The sequence below is a fragment of the Desmodus rotundus genome, chromosome 6 (assembly GCF_022682495.2).
Source record: "Desmodus rotundus isolate HL8 chromosome 6, HLdesRot8A.1, whole genome shotgun sequence".
NCBI classification, from domain to species: domain Eukaryota; kingdom Metazoa; phylum Chordata; class Mammalia; order Chiroptera; family Phyllostomidae; genus Desmodus; species Desmodus rotundus.
In genome coordinates, this window is record NC_071392.1 from 150,111,891 (window position 1) to 150,137,689 (window position 25,799).

General features: G+C 38.8%; 1 protein-coding gene and 1 non-coding gene across 2 annotated transcripts in view; one reads left to right on the forward strand and one right to left on the reverse strand.

The window, feature by feature from the left end:
- Positions 1–25,799, forward strand: part of LOC139441028 (teneurin-2-like) — a 2,123,458-nt gene that overhangs the window by 906,962 nt on the left and 1,190,697 nt on the right. The window lies entirely within an intron of this gene.
- On the reverse strand, positions 1,647–1,753 carry LOC112319761 (U6 spliceosomal RNA). The gene has a single exon (XR_002976363.1). It is a non-coding gene; the product is annotated as a U6 spliceosomal RNA (small nuclear RNA).

The following is a 25,799-nucleotide window of genomic DNA, read 5'->3' on the forward strand; positions in this document are numbered from 1 at the left end:
GGCCAGCTGGAGAGAGGAGGTACCTCTCACTGTGCATGCACCCCTGGCAGGGCTTAGTCCCCTACCGGGGAGGCCTGGCTGGCACCACCAGACACCTGGAGCGAGGATGATACGAACACACACAAGTTTACGGCCTCTGGCACTAACAGCAGTAATGGGCAGCTGTGCTCAACTAGTGCACAGGCAGAGACCCCTTTTCCCATGCAGATAGGTTTGCCATAGGCTTTGGGTTGACTTTAATGTCCGTTTAAGATGCTTCCTTTCTTTATTATTGCGGTAAGAATACTCAACATGAGATTTACCCACTTAGAAAATTTTAAGTGCACAGTATGAGATTGTTTTCCATGGGTACCATGTTGTGGAACTAAGCTTAGTGATTTCATCATCTTGCATACGTTATACCCATCGGACACCTCCCTCATTTTCCTCCCTCAGCCCTTAGCAGCCGTTCATCTCTTCGCTTCTAGGTGATCACCCACCCTAAATGCCGCACACAGCTGCAATCCCTCAGTCTTTGCCGTGACTGGCACAGTTCACTTGCCGTAATGTTCTCAAGGTTCATCCATGTTGTTGCCTGTGGCAGGGTTTGCTATCTTTTTTTAAAACAAAGGTCAGAAAGGTACTTAGGTTAAATCATATCCCACCTGCACTTGATCAGTTTTCGTCTAAAATTCCTTGAGAAAAGTGTTTATTTGTTTACTTGTTGATATACTGCTATGGGCCTCCTCAAGTGTTCCTTATACACCAGTTACTGTGCACCTGTATGTGGTTAACTGACTAGGTACTGTAACCATTCTCTGTTAACTAGCTACAAATAAGTAATTGGAATATAATTTGGGACACTAAACCTTTCATGATTAAAGTGAGAACAAAATTAGCTTAATTAGGCTTTTACCAAAAATATTCTAAAATATTTTTCTAGTGATAAATATGTCCAGATACTCCAATTACAGTAAGTAAGGAAGTTAACAATGTGAAATCACATTAAAATATGTTGAAGCAAGTGAAGAAAATACTTGTTAACCAAATCTCCCTGCCTCTCTGCCTTTCTCTCCCTCTCCCTCCCTCCTGATCTCCCTCATCCATTAGAGAAAATTTTCCCTTTTACAGTGCATACGATTTAAATGTATTTGAGAGAGAGAATCTTTGGCAATTTGTGGCTTTGTTAAGAAAAAGTAGTAGAGCTCCTCCTATCCCAACTGAAAGTGAAAGATAATCACAGACCTGACTCAAATCCTGTTTTGGGTTTTCTGATTTTTTTTTTCTGAGTTATTGGTAAAGTGATAAGTGGCAGACTCTCCAGGCTCACTGTTTCGACATCACTAGGTGCTGGAGAACAGAAATTGTACACTAGCTTCTCCTCAGTGGCTTGCTTGGTGGGGACACACCGTGTTACTTTATAGGGCTTGTGGTTTTAAGATAGATTTGGAGATGTGGGCATCACACCGGATAAAAATAGGCACACTGTACAATTGATAGGCTCGTTAACTTTGGAGGTATGTTAGCAAGCCCAGGTAAGGGCATGCTGACTGCGCTAGAAAGTTTTTCAGAAATGTCTCAAGAAACTGCCAAGTAGAAAAGCAATGTCTAATTTTTGAAATCAGACATTAGAAGAAAAATACATGAGGGAGGGTAATAATTCTCTGTGAAACGTGGAACGCTTCACAAATTTGCACGTCCTCCTTGCGTGGGGGCCATGATAATATCCTCTGTACTGTTCCAATTCTAGTGTGTGTGCTGCCGCAGAGAACACTACTAATTCTTGAATTTACTGCTACCCTATCAAAAGTTCATACATCATCATTATCATAAAACAGCCATCCAAGTGTTTTCATGCATTTAAAAATGTTGGTCAGGGGCATATCATACAGAAGAATAGAAGTCTTAACCAGTGCTCTCTGGGATTCAAGTCACAGAAACCTACTGGCACTTGCTCACACAAAGATGAGGAATTTATCCAGAAATATAAAGCTAGCTAGTGGAATTGGAGGGGAAGGAAGACACTTCTACTTTAGAAGGAACAGAGATGGAGATCTAGAAAGCACTCAGCCTCTAGCACCATGGCTCTGGGACCCCTTTAAGGTGCACAATCTTGCGTCTTCACTTCATCCTTTCTCTGCCTTCCACGCTGCACTTGTGTGGCAAACATCCACCTCAGGGTACAAAGAGCCTGCCTCTCACTCATGGGGGCAGGAGACTGGGCCTGATTCTCCACGCCCAGTTCCACCTCCGAAAAAGCAAATGTGAATGGTCCATTCTGGGCTAGGTATTCATTCCTAGTCCAGTGGGCTGTTTCCAGGGGGCAGGGTCATGTAGTAAAAATATGGCTGCTGAGACCTCTGCATACGAGACTGAAAATCCAGCAGAGGGAGAGAACTTTGTCTGGGAGAATGCGCCCAAAACGTCTACTACAACAGTGGCTCATTCCTAGCTTTAATTTTGAAATAGTCATAAAATTAATCACTTCAGAAAGGGAAGTCTACTGGCTGCTGTTGTGTTTAAAATGGTTTCTGCTTAAAATTTGATTTAAAGACCCTGTCATTACAAAAGGATTCCCTTTGAGATGACTTATAAATATCTAATAAGGTTGTTCTTTCTCTCAACTGTATGAATGACAAAAACCTGGGGTATGGGCATTTCTTAGAAATATAATTAGTGTTATCACTAGGAAATGTGTCCTAAGGTTACTGATTACTAATTGGGGTTGACTATCCCTGACTGTACCAATTAGCTATCTTTTTTTTCCACCTGTGCCTGGACAAGTGTTCAAAATGTCCAATTTTTAAAAACATGATTAGTCAACTCAGATAAATATACAATACAAAGTGATGAAAATGACAGTTGTGAAAGTAACTACTATACTTCCTCTTTTCAAATAGAAGGAAAATAGGAAAGAAACACTGTCAGCGTGGTTTGGAAGATAAAAAGTTCAAAATTTTAAATATGAAGTTATTGCTGTACAGCTTTTTGACTGTGGTTTTCCCAATTAACTTATTTAATATTATTAATGAGGATATCTAATTGAAATCCATCTCCTGTATGTTATTTGCTCTTGCTTGCTCATATTTTCTCACTTCAAAGGATTTAAATTGCAATATACATGTATTATTAATTTCTAAAGTAAAAATTTTAAAGGTACTATTTAGAAGTCCCATAGAAATTTGTTCATAGTAAATCAGAATTCAACTCATAAGAAAAGAAAATCAGTGATTAAAATAGCACATACTTTTGGTCCCAGACATATTATACTCCTTTTAATTCTCACATTAGTATAAATACTTCACTGTACCCTTTTGCATAAATGAATAATAGGAAACCATGGTGATGAATTAGCAATTGTGGCCAATGACTTGGAAGCCTTCAAGTAGAAGACATTTAATAATTGCCAGTATCTGGTTATCACATTTTCTAAAATCTATCTATTTATTTGACATCCTTAATTCTATAACTTCCATTCATGGAAGTAGTAGGCAGTGTTCAGAAGGGAGAAAATTTAAGTTATTCATTTTCATGTTATCCCATACATTGGGATAGGGTGTTTTTCACAGTTACAAGACTTTAAGATATTCTGGCTAATGATGAGTTAAATAATAGGGTTTCAAGTTTTTCAAAATTTCCTGAACTCCTAATTTAAAAAAAAAATCTTGTTTATAGTTATCTAATGGTTATCTTAATTAGAGGAGAAGGAAATCTTAAATTAATGTCATGATCAGGCCAGCACTTATATTTGCAAAAAATGAATTATTTAACATGTACGTTCTAAGTGTGCAAAAGATCTGCCTCGGACTGAATTTCACTGACAATAGAGAGCTCAGCAATGATATTTATGGATGAACAGATAAAACATACAGTTGCTGAAATCTCGACATATATTTTTTAAAAAGCTTTATATTTTATTTGAAAGTTTCATAAAGACAGTTTATTTGAATGTGAATTTTGTGCCTTGTTTAGTGTTTATTCTAGAGAATACTCTCTCGAAATGAATTTAAAGTACCACTGATACTCTTTGTCTATGGTAATGGCTCAGAAAGGAAAAAAGTCAATTATTGAGACTGATACCACCTATGATGTATACCTGGGCTGGTTATATTACAATTGTTGAAGAAAATTACTGTAACTGATTCTCCTTATTCTCAGCGAGAATATAGTTGTTCTCCTACATAAATGGACTTTAAGGAAAAGATTATTTCTATGAAATATAATACATTTTCAAATGTAAAAATAGGTAAGTATTTACTGATGTTGATAAAGAGATTCTTTTGCAATGGACACTCTACTTTTGGTAATGAAAGTATACCAGTAACAGGCTTTCATCTGATCTGATGAATCTGACCTCCTTTGCAATGCTTTGTCTTGCCAAATGGCTTCTAACATTGATATGCCAAAGAAGATTGTCTCATTCTGTGGAATTCATCCGCAACTGACCTATTAAACAACATCTTTAATTGTGCTTTTAAATTAATTATAATATTAATGTAAAGTCAGTGTAGATATAGTAAAAATGTGTTGTGATTTTAAACAAGTCTAAGCAAAAGCTAGGGGAGGAAGAATGTGGTATGCATTATTATTTTACACATGGGGAACCAGATTATTTTGACTTCATTTCTTTGCCAAATCTCTTGGATACTAAGTCAAAACTTCCCGGCCTTCTAAATTATGAATGTTCATTTTGTTCATTACATTACAAAATGTTCAGTGTAATGTAGATAAAACATTTGAATGACTGATTACATTTTTCAGCTTGCTTCCACAAACTTGGCATCTTGTAGACAGAGTCCTCTAAGTACATTTGAAGAGTAGAAAATTTTTATTAGAGCTGATATTTCTTATGCATTGTATTACTGGATTCAATCATCCTACAATTTCTGAAGCTAGATGTACTATAATATCAGCTATAGTGATATATAAGGAGAGCATGCACCTTCAAAGTTAAGGCTAAACTTAATTTTTGTCTTAATATAATAAGTTGTAAGTTTCAAATATGGATTCTGTTGAATGGCTTTGCTACTATTCGAACTGCTTGCTTGTCATAGAGAAGTTAGGTACCAACTACCAGAGTACCTATACATACCAGATTGGATTTTACTCCTGTGTATGATACCTTCCTTTACGTAACAACAATAAAACAGTATACTGAGTCAACATAGAAGATGAACTGTTTCTGCCTCTTTCCAAAGGAGCATGCATTTAAAGTTACGTTGAAAGCTCTTCTGTTTGACTCTACTACCCTCTCTAGAAATTCTGCTTTAAAAAAGTCTCTCTCCCTTCTACTTCATTCATCCATTCGCTCTGCATTTTGCAAAAAGTGCCATACAGTGTTCCCAGCACGCATTAGCAGCACAGACTCCACAGTGAGGTTGCCTGAGTTGGAATCTTAGTGACATTTCCTGCTGGCTGTGGGATCTCCGTTCCTCAGCTTCCTCACCTGTGAAATTGAGGAAATATTAGTACCTGTCTTACAGGGCTGTTATAGGATGAACTATGGCAAACCTTTCAAATTGTGCCCGGTTAATAGTATGTTGTTACTGTTATATCGGTCCATATGTTTGTCAGATGCTTAGATGTTAAAGGTGTCAAAACATTGGGAAGCACATTAATCCCTTGCTATGAAAATGCATTCGTGGAAACAACTGGGGTTGTGAGAAGCACGCCGGAGCTGAGACTTCAGAGATATGCACAAGCACATGCCCAGAAGGGGCATTCTAGAAGCAGGGATGAGAAGGAAATACCCAGCTAAAGGGGAAAACAAGCAAATTTCAAGGATGTAAGACCAGAAGTGACATGTTGATGAGAATAGATGCGAGAGGGAGGCCTGAGCCAGATCAGTCATGGCTGTACAGTCCTTTTAAGGATTTTAGATTTTTATCCTAAGACCTATGTGTTGACAGTTGGATTCCTTGGACTGCAGACTCTGAGATAGAGTTTTGCAGGCGGGAAGTTTATTGCTGAGTGCTCTAGAGAATAACACTTAAATCAGAATGAGACTATAGTATTGGGCACAGGGGGAGGCATTGAATTCAAACTCATTTGCCTCCAATGCTCCTCTTAGTCTTTCCTTTGGGGACATCTGGGGCTGGGATGGCTCTAGATGCTGTCTTGCATTTAGGCAAGGGGGCTGGCCTTTATAACCCCATGTCAACTGACCATTGCACAAAGACTGGGAAGGGGGACAGTTCCTAGAGAGGGCTATTGCTGATAGCTCTTCCTTTGCCTGCAGCTCATGAAGTGAACTCCTCTCTCCTGAAGGGGCCTCTGGGGGTGGGGGGCAGCACAGTGTCCCTATGGAAACCATCAAAGAATTTAAAACAATATTCAACCCCCCAATTCATTCAAGAAATAATCTTTGATCTCATACTATACCTGAATATCCATTGCTCAAGTAAAGGCACAGAGCCAACCATCTAGTGAAGAATTCAGACTGAGATGAGATAGCACCGTATAGTGAGTTTTTAAAGACATACAGGGAGAGCATGAATAAAACCCTCTGGGCAAACAAATGGCATTTTACTGGAAGCTAAAGGGTGACTAGGAGTTGATTCGTTAAAGGGCAGGGTGTTTGCTCCAAGCAAAATGTTAGCACTTGTGGAATCCCAAAAGTCATCCCAAAAGTGAGATAAATATGAATGTAGTTCCTTAGCACTGGAGCAAGAAGTAGGTTCCATAAAGCATGCAGGAAATTCCACTTAGCATCTCAGGAAAGAGGAGGAGGACCATGGAATCTAACCACTGCGAGTGACCTGCGACATCACTCGGTTAAGCCTCCTCGGTGCTTAGATGAGAAAAAGAAAGCAAATAAGCTCAAGAAATTGTTCAAGGCTTCACGTTTAATGACAAAGGAAGGTCCAGGCCTGACATGTGTTTTCTCACAAGCTGGAAGAACACAAGCCTTCACTGGAGTCCTCTCAACAGCACAAGCCTTACAGGTGCCGCGACGACACTTAGCATAACGGGGAGCACACCGCAAGGGCTAAGACGTAATTGAGTAAGGGCTATGCTGTCAGTCGCCATGTATAACGTACTCCTGTGTATATCGTGCACCCACGTTTTTGGCCCAAACTTTCAGAAAATAACCTTTCAATTTTTTAATTCAATTTTTTACTATTTATATTTATATACTTGGGGTTTTTTGTATTAGAAAGAAATTTTATTTTTAAACATATTATGGTACAAAAATTTGCCATAAAGTGGTTATTTTCTATAGCCCCTGGTATTTTTTATTTTTCAATCAATGAGTAGACTTGAGTCAGAACATGACATCAGGGTACTTACGATCTCTGTTTAACGATAAGGATGACTCGGATATGTATTTGTTCTGTATGAGAGCAGACTAATTATATTAGTCTGTGTCTTTTCTGAAGTATATTTTCTCTACTTTGGAAAATTTTAAAGTATTTTTCTGAAGGCATCTCGTAAGAGAATTATAATTAGTTACATTAATAAAATCGGTTACTTGTGGTTGCTAACTGCCTCAATAAAGCATTTGGGTGGAGTATCACAGAATATCTAAAACATGTTTGAGATACTTGGACCTTAAAGAATGTGGAAATTAATTTTGGGGAGGGGCATTCCTGAATATAGGTCACCCTCCTCCGGAGTGGCTGAGCTAGGTACAGCTACAGGCTCATGAGACTTTCGTAACAGACACGAGTCATGGTTTTTCAGGTGCCAAAGACAAAGAAAGCAAACAGGCTGTAAAGTATGGGCCCCAGATCGAAAATCCCAGGGGTAGATATTCTGAATTACTGGTGTGGTTTCCTATGGTGCTGCTTCTCACAGAAATAAGGGGGAAGAGGATGGCTCCACCTACCAAAACAGCAGCAACAGAAAGAGGTCCTGTTTATTAAAGCCTATTCAGTGGCAGCTACTCCATTAATCACTCTTCATGATTTCTAACCCTCACAACAGTTTAAAGATGGGTTTTGGCAATCCTATATTATAGACGAGGAAACGATGGTCCATGAGTATTACAAATCCTTGTTAAGGAGACTTGACTTTGGGTGGTGAACGTACCGTACAATGTACAGAAGATATATTATAAAACTGTACACTTGAAACCTATATAACTTTATTGACCAATGTCATCTCAATCAATTCAATAACAATTAAAAAAAACAACAACCTTGTCAAGGCCAGCTAGTATGTTAAATGCATAAAAACCAGGTCTGTTTGACTCAAAATTTATACTCCATGCTTCCACAAGCGTGTCTGGGTGCATGCACACCTCTCCTTCTCTCTCTGTATATACACATATAGATGCAATATGGTTTTTAAACTACGATAGTTTTGTAATTGTTTTATATTGGGAGTTTGAAAAAAAATGCTCATTTTACAATAATTATATATAGATTACTTTCATATATCAATCTTACAGATAAAATAAAAGTTATAAAACTTGACTGATGGTGGTAAGTAATAGCATTTCCAAATCTCTCTGCTCTCTCTAATAACACCTAGGTTGTGCAACCGCTATATTCGAGCAAAAACTGACAATATTAGTTAATGAGACAGTAGGATATATATTTACTGGCGATACTTGTGTGCAGAAATGTCTTCCAGCACAAAGGCTTTGGCATTAAACAAATTTTGGAAGTGATTGGTGAAATATTACTTCAAAGATTTTTTTTCTAAGTAAAACGGAGTTTAAACTTCTTTTTAAAAAAAATGAAAAGCAAACTTCCTTTCAGTGTTTTTCAGTCAAACGTATTCTTAGTAAACAAGGGAGACCATACATGAATCAGCTCAGTCTCAGTTGGAATGTTCTTTTAACAATAACCTGTATTTAATAAGCTGATACCCAGGGTGCGTGCCATGCTGCTTCAAAGTGATAACAAGACCAAGAGGAAGACCCAAAGAGAGGTGGTCATGGCGTCTGAACCGCTTCTCTGAGGGAGAGAATTTTATCTGCATGCACACAGCTCCCTTTTGTTATGCCTGTCTAGAAAAAGGATGCACTTTATTTTCTGTAACCGCTTAAAGATGTTAATCCAAACTTCCTTTTAGTCGTAGAGATAAAAAATACCTCTAGATATTGCCGGGTTATGGATGAGAGAGACAATGTATCTCATAGAAGAGAGGTAGATCCTACAGATTGTTCCCCAGAAGGCTTCAGCACTGGTGGGGCTCAAAATGTGATTGGAATAATTCTTAAGCAACAATTGTAAGACATGGGGGGGTGGCGTTCCTGGCGAATGCAGTTGTGTAAGTGCTATTTGATATTGATAACTACCTGTGCATCCCTCTAACACTTCTAATGGATACATTCTTCAAAAGCATTCATAGAAGACCATTGCGCCTGTAAAACCTGAGTAACAGGCTGTCCTTAATACCTTAATAATGAATTGTGTCCATAATTATCAACACAATGCATCAAGGTGGGTTCAACCTTGTACATCTCGAGAGTAGAAGGTGCCTGTTCTCTATTAGTGGTGCTTGTATGGCTTAGCGACTGTTCTCGCTGCCCTTGCCATAGGTCTTGCTATTTTTGTGGCTGTTATGATGTCAGGGAGGTCAGCTGCCCGTACACCTGTTAATTAAATCTGCCATATGCCTGTTGTTTGAAACTTTATAATTAAGTTGGGCCAAATTCCATTTGGTTAACAAAATTATTTTTAAAAGGAAATGCATGTAAGAATAGGGATGACTAAACCTTTCGGCAGTTTTGAGTCATGCAGGTTCTGGTGAATATTAATTTATCAGGTTATTATCTAACAATTGCTTGGTGAAAACACATCCCTGAGAAAGGGACACCCTGGTTTGTGGGGAATGTGTCACTGAGAATGAATGAATGTCACATACGGGCAATGCTTTGTGAGGCAGACTGGTGTGTGTAGTGTGGGCCTAAAGGACTCCATGCATCTAGCAAAAGAGGAAGGGTAAACATAAAAAAGAAAGAGAATGGTAGATTTAACATTTTATCCAACCTAAGATTCAGTTATTGCCCCCCCACAAAAAAAGTCATCACACCTTTCTTTATCTGACCTTTCAGTTCCTAGTTTTTAGATATGGGATTTCTTTAAGAGACACTGTGGTTTGAATATCCACCAATTATCATTGTTTTTGTGGGCGATTTCTTGTGTAGCATGATTTCAAGAATGACACAAAGTTCTCTTAATGACTTCCTCAGATGCTATTCCGTGGTGTCCCTGATGTGTCCACACTCCAACACAGCCTTTCCTTTCGGCTGGAGATAATTCTTAAAATGAACCTACCCTGTATGAGAAAGCACACTGATTATGGTAATTAAAATGCATTTATGCTAAAGTGTATATGGGCGATAAGTCTTTCATTAAGGGAAAAAACAAATAAAGCAGGCACAATAGCAGACAATGCCAGGAGGAGTGGGGGGAGTACGGAGAAAGAACACGAAGGGCCAGAAGATAAATTTCAGAAGATAAATGTCACTTACTTCACAATTGTGCCTAAGGCAAACTTTAAGTACTTCAACAGCTCCTGAGTCATAATAATGGTTATGAAATTTGGAGTGATTCTCTGACAGTGCAATTTGGCTCAAAAATCTGAAAAATAGTCTTTATGTAAAGGGAGATCATTTGAGCTCTGATATTAATATTTCCCCCGTCTCTCTTCATGAAAGACACACGCGATTTCACATAATGAATAATCTCCTCTTACAAATGTATTTTTCCTTATGAGTCTTCTGCCAATTGTTGCTCTTGCCTACTTCCAGAATAATTGGAAGCACTGGATATTTGAAGGGGCCATCAGCTTGCATTTCCTTATTTAGGCAACAGCCTTCCAATATATTAAACTTGCTTGTGTGAGCAGTGATACAGTCTTTCCTACAGGTGTCTGTTGTAAGCAGAGCTTTGAGATTGTTTTATTCTCCTGAAAACCGACAAAAATAAGAAGTGAAAGCTTCCGAAAACCTACCTATGATTTAAGTTCTCTGATTTGGTTGAAGTTGGCTCTTTCTGGGGTTTTCTAAGGGATACTAACTACCTCCCATCCAGATCAGTGACGTGGGTGCAATTTCACATTCCTTCCAGGGAGTGCACCCTGCTTGGAGTGAAAAGAAGGTGAGATTTACAGCCGAACAGCCTTGGGTTCAGTACTTGGCTCTATTCTCACTACTTGTAGTTGAGTACTATGGAAGACGTTATTTTATCTCCCTGAGCCTCAGTGTTCTCCTCTGTGCATATGAAGCTAATGAGTCCTTTACAGAGATAATTAGAAAACATTACAGTTAAAATGTAACGGTCAGCGAAACCCAGATGTGCAGAGGAGTCTCACCTGGGTGACGGTAGGCCCGTTTGCTTCACTAAATGACATTGACTCTAGCCAGTGATCTGTCCTTCCGGCTGGCTCAGAAATGTGTGTTCTTTGACTTACTGGTTCCCCATGGGTTGACTCACGTATTGGTCTAAATCTATGTGCCTTTAGAGCTGTAACTACATTGCTCTGTCAACAAGCTAGCGTGCTCATGTACAATAGGAAACACAACCGTCAAAACACACCAGATACATCAGTCTTACTAGCACATTCTCTCTTGAAAGAAAACCACATGTGGAAAATTTATAATTGTAAGTTTGCCTACTAAAGAGAGAATCAGAAAAGGAAATACTCATTACATGTTTCAAGTACATTACCTTTAGACTTTGTTAGCTTGCCCAACTGATCTCTGTAACTGGGGTAATAATTCAAGAGTGCCTGTCACTGGCCACCGTCTCCCTCGGATGGTACCGGGACGAGGCCTGGCAATGTGTGCATGTGTCACTACGGTCATTGGTGTTTGCTTGTTTGTTTGCTGAAGCTCCGAGGCTAAACTAACCTAGTCTTTGTTCTCCCCGATCATAAGCTTTCTCAGCACAGGGTGCGATATCACCTGGTTGGAGTTCTGCCTACTTAATTGTGATAATACACTTGTCATGCATCCTTGAGGTATTTTTTTCTTGTTTCAATTGTATCAGAGTTCTGAATATTCCTCAATGGTTCATTCATGCATTTGTCAGCAATATCTGTCACATCCATTGTGCATGGATTTTACTAGCTTAATTCTCATAATATTACATCACTCCCACTATTATTTGGTGAGCCTTCACCATTGTCTCCAGATAGTAACTTTTTAAATAAGCTAAAATCCTTAGAACAGTACCTGATACATAGTACATGCTACACGACAATAGTCATCAGAAGAAATGTTTTCCAATGGGAAATGATGGAGCAGCACTTTAATTCCTCACACTGAAATCACCACATATGGCTGATCTCATGCTGTGGGTAAATTAGACAGCAGCTTAATGTAATCTGATATGAAAGGTTACTTGTAATTCTATCTGTCTGAAATTCATTGCTTCCCTGACATTTAAACAGTTCCAAACACCCCTTCCCTTAAGATGGTCCTTCTAACCGGAATCCTAGTCTCCAAGCTTCTTTGTGAATGGCAGCACGTTCCTCTGTTACCGTATTACTAATATCAGCCTCTGATTGGTTGCAGCAAGCCCAGGATAGACACAACTGTATTCCTTCATAAAGGTGATTAAGCTCTCTGTACTACAATCTCTTCATCTGTAAAATGGGGAAAATATCTTAGGAGGTTTTGGGGGAAATTAAATAATACAGCACAGAGTGCTTAGAACATATAGTTCCTGGAACATAGTGAGATGTTTGAAATATTAACTTCTAACTTATCTGTATTTTTATTATAAAATAGTAGTAATTATTGTCTCCAGCCCTGGCTGGTGTGGCTCAGTGGATTGAGTACCAGCCTGTGAATCAAAGGGTTGCTGGTTCGATTCCCAGTCAGAGCACTGGGTCAGCAGCCTGGGTCATGGGCCAGTTCCCCCATAGGGGGCTTGCGAGAAGCAACCACACATTGATGTTTATCTCCCTCTCTTTCTCCCCCATTTCCCCTCTCTCTAAAAAATAAATAAATCTTTTAAAAAATCATTATTGTTTCCACCAGTCTGGATATGATGCTGAGGGAACTAGATGACTGGAAAGGGGCACTTGAAATGCCTACTGCGTATGTCAGACTAGTGCATACCCTCCACATGACGTTTTCACTTAAAGAGCAGTCGGGAGTTAATCTGTGGATGGTAGAAGGTGGAAGGGTGGTGATTTCACACGAGAAAAGGTTAAGCAAAGATAGACAGCACCTCAGAGGCCATATGCCAAGGTGGTTATTATAGTCTAGTTTCTGACCGTCTCCTGTAAAAACCCGGCAGTCTCAAAAACACACCATGTTAAGCAAAAGGCACGTGGACAATAGACAAACCTCAGAACATCAGTATATTAATATACTCTGGAATCTACAGTCATGAACTGAAATACTTCTCCATGGTCAACACTGTCTTCTTGTGATTAAACTGGATGGAAAGTTGACTCAAAGAAGGAAGCTGCTACATTAATCCTTCAGGGCAAATCACTGCCTTGTACCGCAAATGCTGGAAGTCCTTCAGCCCCGTGTATTCTTGTCTGTTAAATCCGTCATCACAATAGATACAGTGTGTATGAGAATCACCTTAGGTCATTTTCAAAACACATTTACGAACCACAGTGTATCTGGATACAGACAACACTAACTAACGGAGGGATGCACCTTCCTGCCCTAGATAAGCTGACGTGGGCCAGCAACTGTAAGAAAACTGACAGATGAGCTTCGCACAAGAATAAAAAGAATTAGACAAAACAGGACATAAATGCCCTAAGAACAATGACTCATTCTGTGGCCATCCTGCAGCAGACAAAATCTCGCCAAAATGACTGAAACCCTCAAAGACGGTAGCCCGCTGCAGAGGTGAGCAGGAGACGTTTCCTAGCACGCGTACCTGGCTTGCCGGTATCTGATCGAACGACCCTTACTGGAGAAAGCTCACCAACACATGTATGAAAAAATTCTTTGGACGAGGAAGACAGGAGCAGCAGCATTGTTAGGACTATTACGACCCATGTTCATTTTGTACAATTTTATTCCCTCGGTTTTCTCCTTACAATATAAAATGTGCCTTGGAAAACAGTGAGCAGAAACTATGCTAACTACTGGCAGCTGCTCATCTCATGTATGTTCCTGATTGTACATTGTTACTCACCACTGCTGTTGATGCTGTTTACTACTGATTAGAATATTCTGATGGGAAGAAAAAAATTCCAGAAACAACCTTCTTTGGGGGAGAGAAGTGCCTCTTCCTCGTTCCTAGCTCTTCAGAGGATTGCCTTCCAAAGTGGTAGGGCTCATTCCTGAGGCAAACGTGCCATTCTGCCTTGCAGTAGACATGCCAACCTGTTCAAGGGGACTTGACCTTGTAGGAAAAGGTCTAGTTACAGGACATGCCTTTGTTGGGCTCAAGTGGAAAGTAGGTCAACAGGTTTCTCTTATTAGAATTCCCCCTCCCCCATATTTCATTAGAACGCAATTTTCTTTGTGAAACGTTTTTTCCCCTGTAAATTATATAATAGGATGCAGCTGGTTGTATACCCCCATATATGCTGATACAGTGCTGTATATAAATTGCTACATAAAAACATGCCAAATGGGCAAAAAATACAACTTAGCAGAATGATCAGATTAGATTGGCAGATGCTTATATTATACATGTCTGTTTACATTGTTTATAAAAGGTTTTCATGGGCTTTGATTTTTAGATTCAGTAGAGCATCTCTGTTTCTTTTATGGGATTTAAATTACAGTAGTTATTACTGGTTTTAGAAAATGTAAGTTAAATTACAGAAATAATCATATGCTTTTGCTATTTATTTTTTCTCATTACAAATCATATCACAAATGTAGTAATAATATACTCCAGGAGCCTGGCTAACACTAGGAGCTCCTAACCATAGGTAGCATGGCTATTAGCCTAATTACCCTGATTTTGGAAATAAACAAAAAATAAAAATAGATAAATTAATAATAATAATAATTTGTGTCCCAGTATCATAGTATACAAATTATTTGAGTACAGAAAATGGAGTAAAGAAGACGCATTTTGAGCCAGGCCACGTTGTTTAGCTACTGGTAGGCCATATTTTACTCAATTCTATTGTCTCAAATACATTTATTAAACTTGTACTTAAAGTATAGCCTAATATATAGCATAGTATAAAGAAGATACATTCATGTATCTATATACATATATATACACACAAAGTACCCCATACGAACACATATATAAAGTACATATAAAATGCATACATATGCCTAACATCACTTTATCTTGTTAAAATGTATTCAAAAATGTAAGACCTAATTAAGTAAACAATATCAACGGGAGGTAATAAACAGGTATTTCTTGTGGCTCCTGTTAAGATGGATTTCTCCTGCCCCATGCAGAGTAAGCTGGAAGATGTTTGGTGTCCTTTCCAGAATCACACACCCTTTGTAACAGGCATTACATAGCGCCTCTAGAATTTTTCTTATTTGTTGGAGTTACAGGTGTCTAGACTGGATCTTACTGTTGAATAGCCAGGTTCTCAAGAGGAGAGTCTAGTCCCCTATATGTCGTACAGACTCGTATGGTCAAGGAAAACATGAAGGATTACAGGTCTGTTGTAAGCTCACATGGAGGTATTCAGTCTGTATGGACTAAACAGACTTCATAGGTGGATGACTGTACAGTCAGAGCTCTCTGTCTTCCAGTGAAGAGGAAATAGGGAGGCTTATCCAAGAAGTTCTATTTTTACCTGTTATGATTTTCCTTTAACCTTGCATTACTCAGAAGTGTTTTATTTAATTTCCAAATAGAGCACTCTTAAATATGTTATTTTTAAAATTTTAATTTTTTTTGCGACATAATCTGTATGGTTTCGATTTTTAAAACAAGCTTCTTGTGTGAGACAGCAGATTGCCTATTTAGAAAACATGTTAACACAATAAAAACTAATGTATTTTCTGCAGTTGTTCACATATTCTTTGGAATCATCTCTATTTTTACTGATTTTTCTTCTGCTTGTTTTATCTGGTGCTGAGAGTTCTGTTCAAACCTCTGACCGTGAGTTTCATATTACCTTTTTGCACCTCACTCTGAATTTGCATTTCACTGTTGAGTTTCCATTATTAGATACATTCATATTTAAAATTGTTACATCACCTTCATGAACTGAATCTTTTATCATCTTGAAATGTTCTTTTAACTGGCAATACTCTTTGTCTTAGAGTCTATTTTTCTGATATTAATTTAGCCATTTAGCCTTCTTGCTTAGTGTTTGCATGGGATGTCTTTTTCTATCCATTTGCTTTTAATCTACCTGTGTCAGTTTATTTAAATTATATTGTACTAAATAGACAAATTGTGCAATATTTCTTTTGTATCCATTTTGCCACTCCCTGGTTTTTACTGGGACTACTTAGTTCATTAACATTTTATGTAATTTTTGTCATGGTTAGACTTTGGGTTAACATTTTACCTTGTGTTTTCAGTTTGTTCCTTCGTATTTTAATTTGTCTTTTCTCCGTCCTTTCATGTTATATTTTATATAATTTTATATATTTTTGAAACAATAGGAAAGAAAGTCTTCTATATTTCCTTAGGTGTTTACCATTTCTGATCCTATTTAATATTCTTCCCGAAGATCAATGTGTCTGTTTTCAACTCCTTTTAGCCTTTAATAGTTCACATTTCCTGGCAATGAACTCTCATTGTTCTTCTAATCTTAAATGTCTTCACCACTCTTCTCATTAAATATAGACTCCTAGGTTGACCCATTTTTTATTGTTTTAGCACTTAAAAATTATTTCACTGTCTTTTGAGGTACCCAGTTTCAAATGAGAAGTTAGCAAAAGTTCAGATAATTGTTTCTCTGTAATTAAGGTGTTGCTTCTCTCTGGCTGCTTTCAGGGTGTCGTGTGCTTCGGTTTCCAGCAGTTTCAGTAGGATGCACCTAGTGTGCCTCCCCCACTTCTGCTTGAAGTTCAGCGGGTTTCTCAGACTGTAAATTTACACCATTCACCAAATTAATGTATTTTTCTACTATGTTCTATCTTTTGTTTCTGAGAGTCCAATTCCACATAACTTGGACTTTCTAATGTTTTCTATAGATCTCTGAGGCTGTATTTTTCTAACATATTTCTATTTGTTCTTCACATTGGATAATTTCTATTCATCTATGAAAACATTCATTGACTTTTCCTCTATTACCTCTGCTAGGATGTTAAGCACATCCTTTGATTTTTAAATACCTTTTTTTTTAGAATTTTCACTTGGTTCTCTTTTTTACTTTCCCCCCCCTGCTGATGTGTTCTAACATTCGCTTATTATAAACATATTCTTCTTTATATTTATTAGGATTGTCATGATTTCGGTATGTTGATCATTTTTTGGATACTTATGTCATATAATTTAGGACCGTACCTTAGATATGTTGATTGTATTTTGTGGGAATTCTATATTCAGTTATATTTCCCTAAAAAATCAGGGTTTCTGTTTGTTGGTGTTATTTTGGCAGGCAGTTGACTTGGCTGGACCCAAACTGACAACTCGCTCTCTAGGAGAACAGTTCCAATCTCAGTTCAGCTAATTTGTTCTAGGCAGGTTGCTGTGAGCCAGCTCCAAACCCAGTTCTACCCTTGCTTTGTTCCGATGTCGGCGAGACATTTTTGTCGTTTGCACATAAAATTTGATTCTCTCTTGTGGGTGGGCGCTCCGTCGCAGAAATCCATTTCAATTTCTGTGGTTGCCACAGAGTCTTACCTCTGGTAGTGGAAGCCAGAAAGTCTGTGTGTTTTCTTCTGGAGTGCCTGCCACCCTGCACAGGGTTGAATAGGTCCTATCCCTAGGCTTCAAGCTGTGGAAGTTGATACCTCACTCCACGATGCTTCTTTTTCCAAAGTCCCAACTCTTTTCTAGATACTGTTTTTCTTTTCATTTGGCAAGGTCTTCAGTTCATTGTCATTGTTATATTTTCCCCAGTTTTATAGTTGTCCTATGTGGGAGACTGAGTTCTGCTAGGATGTATCTTGGCCGTTCCAGAATCGGACCCTGCACTGGCAGGGTTAGATATGCAAACATTTGAACTCACAAAGCACAGAGCATGCGTGTGTTACATATTTAAGATGTTCTGCTTTGCTAAAAACATAACTGAATTTTCACTTGACCGAAATAATTTTTTGTTGAAGAAATAAAGATTAGTGATTGTTTGACTAGATTACTACCTAGAGCTTAGATCTCTAATGGAATTAATGAATTAACTACTTTCTTCTCATTTAGTAATAATTTTAAGTGGATGACATAAGAAATTATTTTCACGTCACTTTTTAAAATGACCACGTGTTATTACGTGAGTCTGATAGCCGAGTGCCACCCAGGCACCTTCTTCAGGGCACAGGCACAAATGTAAGGCTCGGTTACAACGATGAACCCTCCCCAGGATTCTTAAGCCCGGTGGAGACAAAAGCAGTAAGATGTATAAACATATATGATCTCTCAAGTTATGATGAAATGGCAGGAGAATGTACAATAAGATACTAGAAGGTCTTGGTTAAAAATGCACGATCAAGCCCAGCTTTATACATACTGTCTTATTAGCTTTGGCCCTTGAAGGACACATATCATTTTACACAGAAACGTAAAAATGAATATGTTTAGAAAGAGAATAATGTTGACTGATAGGGAGAGAAATGAGAAATGTGAGGAATGTTCTGGAAGGAGAAATGAAATATATTTCCGGAAAGCTTGAATTCTTGCCTGAAAGCAGTGAACTTTGGAAAGGAAGGTTGGGCTAAACCTTGTGAGGGGCTCAGATTACAGGATCACTGGAAACTGAGGGCCTGTAGATTAATATCTGTAATCACGAATATTTATTTGTCTATAGAGGCCTAGTGGTCCCACGAGGGAGTTACTAAAAAGGGAATACAGGACGCAGTTGCAGTACTTGGGGCGGACGTTTAACATTTTCACTGGAGGGGTGACTTTGGGGATAAAAGGACAGAAGGGTGCTCAAACATATCAGTAGTAGCTGGAAAATTTCATAGCTGATTCGACTGATACGCAGAGCAATTGGGATATCAGCATGAAAACTTAGTTTGAAATGGAAAACCCTGGATGAGTTGAATTTAAACCAATGTTGAATATGCAGTGATAGTAAGACATAATCAGCAAAGAGCTGGAAATAAAAGATGGAACTAAGTATAAATACCACAGTTAGAGATACATATTTAGCATCACCTAAGTAATTATAATTAATAATAATTGGAGCTAATATTGCTGTGCTGTATCCCAGGCACTCTGCTAAGTGCTTTTCCCAAATAACCTCATTTGCTCATCAAACTATCTATACACTAATTTTCATTTTCATTCTATAAGGGAGGAAGCTGAGTTTGAGATAAAGTTCAGTTTTCCAAGGTCACACAAATAATCATGGACAGATGTAAGATTACATCCCAAGAAGTCTGACTTTCTTTACATCTATTCTCTATCGGGTCAGAAATCAAACTTGGTGTTAGGAACCTTTGCAGTTAGTTGTTGAGTGATGTGCGAAGGAAGGTGGAAAATAAAAAAGGCACAAATAAGACACATTTGGGGAGGCGTGGAGAAAGGAGCTGAGGAATGAAAATGAACAGTGAGCCGCAGACAGAGAATTCACACACTCCAGGCTGTCACAGCACAAGTTTGCGTGAGCGTTTTATGGGGGAGGGAGGACTTACCTCCTGCCCAGCTGTTCTCCAGGTCACACGTGCCGGCCGGCTATTTTATCTGCTGCGTCACTCTGGCCTCCTGCTCATACATCTTCAGGGCCTCCTTGCCCTCTCTCTCTCTCCTTTTCTTAATTTAATGACATTTGACATTCAGTATCATTTTGTATTATCAATAGTTTGACGTGCACGGCATAGCGGTCAGGTCATCATGCACTTCACAGAGGGCTCCCCCCGATGTTTCAGCTACCCGCCTGGCTCCACAGGTCGTTTTCACGATATTTTGACTACATTCCCTGTGTTGTAATCTACATCTCTGTAAGTATTCCTCAACTACCAATTTGTTAATCCCTTCGCCTTTTTCATCCAGTACCCCAAACCCCCTCTCCTTTGGCAGCCATCAGTCTGCTCTCTGTCTATGAGTCTATTTCTATTTTGTTTGTTTATTTTGTTCTTTAGATTCTGCATGTAAGTGAAATCATGTACTTGTCTTTCTCTGTCGGACATATTTCACTTAGCATAATACCCTCCAGATCCATCCATGTTGTCACCAACAGTAAGAGTTCGTTCTTTTTTATGGCTGAGTAATATTCCATTGCATATATGTATCACCTCTTTTTTTATCCGCTTATCTGTTGATGGTCACGGGTTACTTCCATATTTTGGCTATTGTAAATAGGGCGGCAGTGAACATAGAGGTGCATATATTTTATCGGATTAGTGTTTCAGGTTTCTTTGGACACGTTCCCAGAAGTGGCATCTCTGGATCATAAACTGCCACCCTGCTCTGGATGACCTCTTGCATTTGGCCCTTCCATGAGTCACAGTGTCTGCTGTGATGGCATTGCTACTCTCCTACTCAGGCCTTGCCCATCCCGGCTAATACAATTTCACAGGAATAGGTAAGGCAAAGGTGCATTTCAGAAGGTATGTTCCGATTACTGTGCAGGTTTAGACCTGCGCTGTATTTCCTAGAGGCCCGGTTCCAAGCTGCTTTTCACGGCCAGGGCAGCTCATTCTGCCTGCTAAAATCCTCCAGAAGCCCTGTTTCTCTGCAGCTGGTCTAAATCCATTCCTGGCATCACAGAAAAGTATTTTGTTGTTTTGTTGGTTAGTTTTTTGGTCTTGCTTTTGGTTGTTGATTTGTCATCCACTCAAATAATATATGTCTTTCCTTATAGAATTCTTATGCATAGCTCTAAGATTAACTTACTCAAGGATACAGTTTGGAGATTTTCTTCTTCCTCTTAATGTAAAACTATAGAGCTCCGCAGGAGGAAAGAAGCACTCGGCTTAGGGGATAAGCAGTTAAGTAATCGGTATAACATAACCCTCCCCTCCACTTTCACACTTCTATCCTGTGGGAAGGGGAGGGACAACAGAGAGAGTCAGACCAGCAACAGACACACAAGCAAGAGCCTCACTTGGGTTCCATGTCTGTGATGGCCATTGGAAGTAGCTAAAAACCACTTCTATGAAAGAAGAGATATTGTGTTTGGGGTGGTTTTTTTGGTTTGTTTGTTTTACAAATGTCTTCTTTTTCACCTGTTGTATAAACTTGTTAATACCAGTTATCAGTGGCTCTCTTGAGGAAGTGAGAGAAATGGTGGGTTCATTTGCGAATGAATGACTTTTTTTATTTTATTTTTTTTTATCAAGAAAGAACTGATTCCTGAGTGTAACTATCTTCATGGCCTTGTTTGGTTTCTGCCAAGGGCTTTGCACCTGCCTGCTGTGAAATGCAAGCATGGAGCCTCAGGAATTTTTGAAAGGAAGTGTCAGATAATTAATGCCAAGTCGGGGATATTAAGTAGCCAGATCTGAAGAACAGAGAGACCTTTTCTTCTCATAATAGTCATCAAATACAATAGGTGGCATTTTAAATATTTAATAAAATATGAATAATTAATAACACTGTAAATAAAAGGTCAGAAGCTGGCCTAACACTAGGGAACTCTAGCACTTGAGGGGACCAAATGCTGGCGTGTTTATTCTAGGCAACTGCCCTCTGTGGTCTCCGTGGGATGGTCTGACTGACCTGAAAGGTCTTTCCCATTTTTTGTTAATTTGGTTTTATGAAAAATACGCTTCTAAGATGTTTGTGCTCTGGAAGCACTCAGGAGGTCCCCAGTCTTCATGAAATGAGAAAAATAGTAAATGGTTTACTCTCCAGGGTCATATTTATGTTTATATTTCTAAGCAAATTATACAAGTTTCAAGGTCTACTAGATTTAGTCTTTTGATTTTGTGTTTGTTGGTTGGGTAAAAACCTGGATCATTCATGCCCTTTACCCTAGAGGAGACCAGCTTGTTGGTAGTCTTCTAGTCCCACATTGGAGTAATTATAGATATATGGAACTCAGGAAAGAGAAAGGGGTAAGTTGAATTGATGTAAGGCAGGAGCCAAGAAAGCTAGTGGAAAAGTAAATGGCTCTAATGCTGGAGCCGAAAAAATTACACATTGCCTGCTGTTAATAACCAGACTGTCCAAATTGGGGAATTGGTCCTGCACCCCTGTCTCACAGAGTCGGTGTAGTTTTGCCCCTGGCTTGTGGAACACTATCTCCAAGATAGATATCAAATACTGGGCTATGACAAATATTTTTTTTTCTTTCTCGCTTTCTACTCTTGCTGTTGAAACTTCTTATTTTGGGTTCATTTCACCTTTTGGTTTTGCCGGCTTGTTATGTGCAATAAAATGTACATAGGTTTTGCCTAGTAACTGATTTACTTCTTAAAGGTTGCAGAAAGACATGAAGTTGCACTTAAAGCTCTGTAGCAAAACAGAATCCTACATCCATGGTACAGACTGCAGAAAATACAGAGTTTGCTTTGTGTACGGTGACTGGCAATGCCCGATCAGGAACTTCTGATGAATTTTCCCCACCCGTCTCAAGTTAAGGTAAATTTAATGCCAAATGTAGCATTAAAATCAGTATCTTCTGCAAACCTCATGTACTCTGAATATTCAGATTTCATGTCAAGGGCATAGGCAGTACTGAGAGTTGAATAGTATACTTTATTCAAATATAATATAAAATAAAGCAGTTTAAACAATCCAAATGCTCATTACTTTTCCTTGACTTTACTCTTATCTGTTACTTATTCTGAACTGTATTTTATAGCAAAGTGTTTGAGAAATCTGAAACACAAACAACATATGGAGGACTAAATATTTTGTAGGCTTAATGATGTATTAGTATTTTGCTTTGTATGAAATTCTAATCACCAGCTATGTTTATCACTGCAGATGGGATATACAGGCTACCGATACCTCGGGGGATTGCAGAATCCAAACATCTGTAACAGGGGAAAGAAAGAAACCCATTGCAATATACAACATTTAAAAGAACGAATTAATGAGAAAAATGAATGGAAATAACATTTTATTATTAATGCCATCTTGTATTTATGATTACCAAGGAGCTATATGTGCCTTAGAGATCTCCATTCTATCCTTTAAAAATGTAATTGGATATTCAAACACAGTCTAGAGTAAGTTGAGGAAATAGGCAATACTCTGTTGCATTTTTAGTTGGATAGTTTGGAGCCGAGATAAAGACTCGCCATGATTAATGCAGTCCACATCTTAGGCTATTTATACAATTGAAACACCTGGTTTATAATTGGCTGTTGCACTAAATTCAACCAGATATTTTCTAAACATACTAAATCCCTATTAATTGGAAAACCTAGAGGGAAGGGTTGTTTTGGTTATGCAAATTTGCTGGATTAACTGAAAGGAGTCAGAGATGTTGGATCTGAAATGTATATTGACTCTAGGACATATAGTGGCATTTAGTTGTTTGGAAAAGCTTTGATATATACTCCTGTTCTCATGAGTTGTCTTTTTTTGGTAACGCCAAATATAAGGGAATAATAGATTAGCATTTCATTCTGATGACCAATTTGCTGATTTATTCAAGTCATTTTAATTTTTAAAAAGTGTTTGGAGGAGTTTCCTGGGAGGTGGGATGACTGGAAAATTATCACACCATCCTGTGGGGAAGATAGATGTGTCAAGACCGCTCACCTTGTGGAAAAGACTGTGCCTCGTCATAAATTCTAATATGAGTGGAAGTACTTTTGCATGAACTCCTTAAACCTGTGTAATCTAGTTTAGGCAGATTTTGTGTATTGCCTTTGAAAATGATATTTTTGATGGAGCGAGGGTTTGGAAAGAGAATGAAATGCTTACTCACTAATGTAGCGAAAAGCACAGTAGGAGCAGCATGGGTTCTTGACCTAGACCTTGGGTCTTCTAGTTGTTAGCTGTGTCAGTGCTCAGGGACTCAATGTTTACATCTGGAAAATGTATATAATAACAGTATAGGCCTTACAGAGTTGTCTTGGGGATTAGAATAGTTTCTTCAAATGCTTGTATATAGGTATGTCTACATGTCTGTATACATGTACATGTACATTGATCAATAGGTGTATATAGATATCACTATCTATAGCTACATATATACCTACATATATCTTTCTAACATCCTGTATCTTAAATCACAGTCTGGCATGTGGTAAGTGGTGTATTGCGTAAAATGTAAGATCAACGTTCTTGATCGTGGTTTCTCCCCTGCCAGGTAATGTGAGATCAATGTTCCACTTTGGATTAATTATATGATTTGATGCCAATTGATGATAATTTCTATTTTTCAGTGTTTTACATCACTGGTTTCTCAAGCTAGAGATGAAGGGAAAACAATGATTTCTTGAATGAGAAGACTCTCATTCTAAATCGATAATTAGAATAACTCCTTAACTGTGCTTTAATCAGCACCTGTCAGTGGCTTATTTGATGGGCAACCCATGTGGAGGGACTCCTGCCCCACCCTGGAGATACTCTGAGGCTCCATCCCACCCAACTTACAACTGCTAATGGTAGCTTTTCCATGTGAATGGCTGGTCTTGGCTCAAGCTTCACAACTTCCTAAATTGTTTCAAACAAGCAACAGCTTGCTTCAGTGATCCCCCAGTTCCCATACCTCTTGCTAAGTGGCCCTAGGTACAGCACTAGAAGTAGCCAGCCTAGTTCTCAACTTGGCTTTGCCTGGGAATCTCCAAGCCCAGCACAAGGAACATCCATCTCAGATTGCTCTATAGCACTGGCAGGGTGGCTCTGGGGAAAACAAACAGAGGTGGCTGTTGACCTTGGCCTACACCATGCAGGAAACCCAAGGGCCTGCACACTTAGCAGACAGCTACAGACCATGTCAGAGTACCACCACCCTGTTCCTGCACAGCTGAACTTCCAGGGAGGGTGATGGTCAGTGGCCACAGCAGATCCTTGAAACAGACAGGCCTGGGAAAATCCTTCCCATTGACCTGCCAACAGCAACCAAGGCTCAACTACAGGAGGAGGGGATGTTAGCCCACATAAAGGGCACACCTCGAGTACCCAGGTTAGGTGACAGGGGAGGTTGTGCCGCTGGACCCTACAGGACATGTACGACATTAGGCCATGATACCAAGACAGGGAGTCATAGCAGCTCTACCTAATACATCGAAACAAACACAGGGGGCTGCCAAAATGAACAGACAAAGAAGCATAGCCTAAGTGAAAGAACAGATCAAAACTCCAGAAAAAGAGCTAAACAAAATCGAGATAAGCAATCCATCAAATGCAGAGTTCCAGACACTGGTTGTAAGGATGCTCAAGGAACTTAGTGAGGACCTCAACAGTGTAAAAAAATGCAGTCAGAAATGAAGGATACCATAATTGAAATAAAGAGAAATTTACAGAGAAACAACAGTAAAGTGAGTAAAGTGGAGAATCACATCAATGATTTGGAACATAAGGAAGCAGAAAACAACCAATCAGAACAAGAAGAGGAAGAAGAACAAAAAAGAATAGTGTAAGCAGCCTCTGAGACAACTTCAAGCAATCCAAAATTTGCATCATAGGGTTGCCCAAAGGAGAGAGAAGAGAAAGAGCAAGAAAACTTCCCTAATTTGGTGAAGGAAATCAACATACAAGTTCAGGAAGCACAGAGAATCCCAAACAAGACGGATGCAAAGAGGCCCACTCCAAGACACATCATAATTAAAATGCCAAATATTAAAGGTAAAGAGAGACTCTTAAAAGCAGCAAGAGAAAAATAATTACCTATAGGGGAGTCCCCATAAGACTGTCCGATGATTTCTCAAAAGAAACTTTGCAGGCTGGAAGGGACTGGTAAGAACTATTCAAAGTATGAAAAGCAATGACCTACAGCCA